The sequence below is a fragment of the Tenrec ecaudatus genome, chromosome 7 (genome assembly GCF_050624435.1).
Source record: "Tenrec ecaudatus isolate mTenEca1 chromosome 7, mTenEca1.hap1, whole genome shotgun sequence".
Classification (NCBI taxonomy): domain Eukaryota; kingdom Metazoa; phylum Chordata; class Mammalia; order Afrosoricida; family Tenrecidae; genus Tenrec; species Tenrec ecaudatus.
The window spans coordinates 133,172,102-133,176,807 of record NC_134536.1 but is presented as its reverse complement, the minus strand read 5'-3'; the positions used below and the strand labels follow the sequence as shown (position 1 = coordinate 133,176,807).

The 4,706-nt window shown below is 47.8% G+C and overlaps 1 pseudogene; it reads right to left on the bottom strand.

Moving 5' to 3' along the window:
• Positions 1-3,286: 3,286 nt before the first annotated feature.
• LOC142452955 (large ribosomal subunit protein mL62 pseudogene) lies at positions 3,287-4,067 on the bottom strand (annotated as a pseudogene).
• Positions 4,068-4,706: the final 639 nt, after the last annotated feature.

Sequence of the window (4,706 nt, the reverse complement as noted above, 5' to 3'; positions counted from 1 at the left end):
AAATTATCAAGGGTTCATGAGGGAGGTGGGAATGGGGAGGGAGAGGGGAAAATGAGGTGCTGATACCAAGGGCTCAAGCAGAAAGCAAATGTTTTGAGAATGATGATGGCAACATTGCTTGTATGTATGTATGGATTGTGATAAGAGTTGTATGAGCCCCAAATAAAATGATTAAATTAAAAAAATTATATCAGACAGAGAGCATTGTAATCTTGGTTTTGATGGATCGAACTTGATACATGGTCAACCGACCTCCCTATTGACCCAATCTGAATTTGTTCTAGGTATACATATCTCTTGTTCCAGGGTAATAATGTCTTCCCAGAGGACAGTCTTATCTTTGTTACTCATTATTTGTATTTTTATCTTTATAGTATTATTTTATCCTTCTGACTTTGTTTTGTTTTCGATGGTTTCTATTGGGTTTCCGTGCGTATGAAGCACAGAAGGAATGGATGCATAGCAATAATAACTGATGCGAGGGGCTGAGGATGGGAAGGGGTGGGAGAGAGGGAGGGTGGGGTGACATCAGGCGCCCACAGTGAAGGCAGGAGGGGGAGGGAGCACTAGACCTGACTGTGGTTACACAACTCATTTTGAAGGGGATTTAGCCACGGGGGGGGGGGGTATTCTAAAATTGATTGTGGTGATGACTGTTCAATTCTTCTTGAGAATGTGGATTAGGTGCTAATAATAATAATAATAAGTTACAGCCTCCGAAACCAACAGGGGCAGTTCTACCCTGTCTGATAGCATCACCATGAGTCTGAGTTGGTGTTTTTGTTGTTGTTGATGGGCAGGTCCATTCCTGGCCAACCCTCCCAGGAGGGAGATGAGGGAGAGGTGCAGTAAAGCCACCTGAAGCCACCGGATGGAGGCTTTCTTTCTCCAGTCTAGGTTCGATTTCTTTGTAAGAGAAACGTATTCTTGGTTTTCAAGTACACTCCTACCTTGGAGCGCAATCTATTTAGTTTGCTGGCTTTCTTTTCAACGTACCGTCAATACCTTTGCTTCCGTTGTTCTCCCTTCCCTGGGCTCTTCCTTTGTCTCCCTCGCTGGCTGACTAGTCGTTCTTCCAGGCTGAAACAAAAAACAAACGTCCTCTCCTCCAGGAAGCCTGCCTGGACTTGGCATGTGGTTTGGTCACCTTTCTTCTGCTTTCCCATCATGCTCTGTACCTATTCCATGTGGGGCCCTTATCCATTGGCTCGTAAGTGCTGGTTAACTTCCTGTCTCCGTGCCCATCTACCACCCCATCAGGGCAAGTGCTGAATGAAGGCCTTTCTTCTTTATACTCCCGGCTCTTGGCCAAGTGCCCAGCACTAAGCAAGCCCTGGATGAATATTGGTGAAATAAATGACTGACTATATCCAAGATCTCTGCACGGCTAACTGGTACTTTACTTATCTTTGAAAAGGTAATTCACTCATATAATTTAAAAGCCAAGAAATAGAAAGCCGGATGTAGTCTTGCTCTCACCCGGGTCCCAAACCAGTCACGTTCCCCAATCCTGTTCACTCCAGCATCTTGAAGTAGTTCTTTTGTGGCGAGTGAGTTTCCCTGTTCTCCTACACGGTTGCGCAGTGTTCCCTTGTCCCAAGATGGCATCATTTCTTGAAGCAACGTCTGATTGATGGGCCTCCTGGTTGCTCCCAAATATTTTCCAGGGTGGAAAATGAGCAGTTTGAAATCACCAGTGGCTCCACAGGGGAAAGCGGAGGCGTTCTTCTCCTTGAAAGAGTTGCAGTCTCAGAAACCACCAGGGGCAATTCTGCCCTGTCCTCTAGACTGATTTGGTATGATTGGACTGACAGGCAGCGAGAGCAGGGTGGTGGTGTTAATTGCTCCCCACAGAGGTTGTTAACGGCCATTTAAGAGAGATGATGGAGCGACTGATCAGGAAAAATTGTGTCCAGCTTCACAGGACTATCAGCTGCATCATTCTCAACACTACGGGCCTTTAGGAATGGATGGGGTGCTTGGAAATGAGCCAGGTTCTGTTTGTCAGTGACCTCATCTGCATGCGAAAGCTGGACCACGAAGAAGGAGATCGGGAGAAACACGGACGCCTTGGGACTGTGGTGTGGCGGAAGGACACCGACTACACTGAGCATTTCCAGCCTCGCAGGTAAGTCCTGTAGAAGAAAGACAACCAGAATGGTCCTCAGAAGTGAGGGAAGAGCGGCTTTTAGCATGTTGACTGTGGATCTGTCTTCTTCAGGAAAGATCCATGGTCAGAGGAGAATGTCATGATTGGGGAAGTAGCTGCTGCCATCCAGTCACAGCTAAGTCATAGGACACACAGGAACTGCCTTCCTCTCCAGGTTTCTAAGGTGCTGATCTTTACACAAGTAGACGGCCACATCTTTGCTGCAAAGTGGCTCGTGGATTTGAACTTTTAAAACAATCATTTTACTGGGGGCTCTTACAGCTCTTATCACAATCCATACATTATGTTGAGCACATCTGTACATATATTGCCATTTTCATTTGCAAAACATGTTCTTGCTACTTGAACCCTTGGGATCAGCTCATTCCCCCATGGATCTTTGGTAATTTATAAATTATTATTTTTTTCATGTCTTACACTGACCACTGTCTCCCTTCACCCACTTTTCTGTTTTTTGTCCTCCTTGGAGGGGTTTATATGTTGATAATTGTGATCAGTTTTCCCAAATCCAGCTAAACCAGAGCATGTATACTGGTACAGATAAGAGCTAAGAAACATAGAAATCCCACCTCCCCCAGAAGAATTTATTTCAGAGGACAGCATTGCAGCTGCAGCGCACAGAGAGGGAGATGTCTGATCAGAGTACACTGGAGCAAATGAAGGGGGAGGAAGAGACTGTGGAGCACATCCTGGCCCACCAAGCCTTGAGGACGATATCCCTGATCAGAGCAGCCAACCCACAGAGAGGACCACATGGCCAGTCCCACTATGAGACACAACATCTCTCAATGACCCATAGCCCTATGGGGGACAACACTGGAGACAGAGTGTGGGAACTGCGCCTGATCTGATCCCACCACACCAAGGCAAAACACTAAGGAGATGCAGCAGAACAGCAAGGGGACCATTGCAACAAAGTCCCCAGGGAGTACCAAATATAGACTTTGGGGCCAGGGTTTGGCACTCATCAGACTCGATCAGAAAATACTCCTAAAGACCAACAAACAGCCCTTGAATTAACTATAGGCTTTTCTTCTTTGTTGTTGTTGTTTTTTTTTTTTTTGAAGTTTACATTTTATTATTGCAAGTCCATTAAGGGGTAGCGAAGGGTTGACAGCATGGTGATTGCTTAGAGATCTTCACAGCCGGGTCCAGATGACGGTCCCTGGGCGGCTCCCATATTGCAGGTGAGGATGAGCAGGAGAGGGAGCCCCAGGCCTTTTCGTTCGAGGCGATGTTGGCTGTGCGGGTGCCAGGGCACAACCTCAGTCCATCTCTACCTGACGGCTCGTCTTGATGGTAGAATTCATTCTCTTGAGCCGAAGTCTTTCCCGATTTGCGTTTTCTACCCTGCGCCTCCGCACTTCCGCATCTTCTTTCGAGGGCATTTTGGGGCTCTGGCTGGCCTCAGTGATCATGTCTCGGATTTTCTGTAGGCAGTCGGCCAGGTTCCGGAATTGGTAGCGGCTACATTCGGAGGTGAGGATCAGCTCCTCTGCCCTGTTGATCTTGTTTTTATGCGTGAGGGCGAGCTTCTGCCGCACGGGCTCTGCGATCCAGTCGGCTGTTGCCAAGTGGAACCTGACTTCAGCCTTCGAATTCACTTTATTCACGTTCTGCCCCCCAGGGCCGCGACTCCGGCAGTAAGAGACGGTCAAGCGATCTATAGGAATGTCACTGCTGGCTTGTTTGGCATCATCCGGGACCTTCCAAGCGGTGTCCGGCCCCGCGGACTCGGGGTAGAGCTTGTCCAGGCTGTAAATGCTCCGGAACTCGGTGCCGTCCGCCTGCTTGTGCAGAGCCCGGCGCAGACAGTGCGCGGGCGGCGCGAGCAGCCAGGATCCGGCCCGGCCCACGCGGGCCCAGCGAAGGCAGCGGGAGGCCGCCATGCTCGGGGTCCGGGGGCTGTTGTTGTTTTTATCATTGGATTTTTGTTGTTGATGATGATGTTTTGTTTTCTTTTGTTGCTTTGTTTTATTCTGTCTTGTTTTTGTGCATGTTATTATCTCCGCAGGTCTGTCTAAATAAGATAGGCTGGATGAACAATCTGGAGGAGAAAGCAACGGGACGGACAGTTCTGGGGGGACATGAGAGAGGGGGGGGGTGAGGGGAAAGGAAGTGGTGTTAACAAACCCAGGGACAAGGGAACAGCAAGTGATCCAAATCAGTGGTGAGGAGGGTGTAGGAGGCCTGATAGAATGTGATCAAGGGTAATGTAACCTAAAGGAATTACTGAAACCCAAATGAAGGCTGAGCATGATAGTGGGACAAGAAGGAAAGTCAAAGGAAATAGAGGAAAGAGCTAGGAGGCAAAAGGCATTATAGAGGTCTAAATACAGGCATGTTCATATATTTATATATGAGGTTGGAGAAATATATGTGCATATATTTGTACGTTTAGTATTAAGGTAGCAGATGGACATTTGGCCTCCACTCAAGTACTCCCTCAATGCAAGAATACTTTCTTCTATTAAACTGGCATTCCATGATGCTCACCTTTCTGACAGCGTCGTTGAAGACAATGTGGGTGCATAAG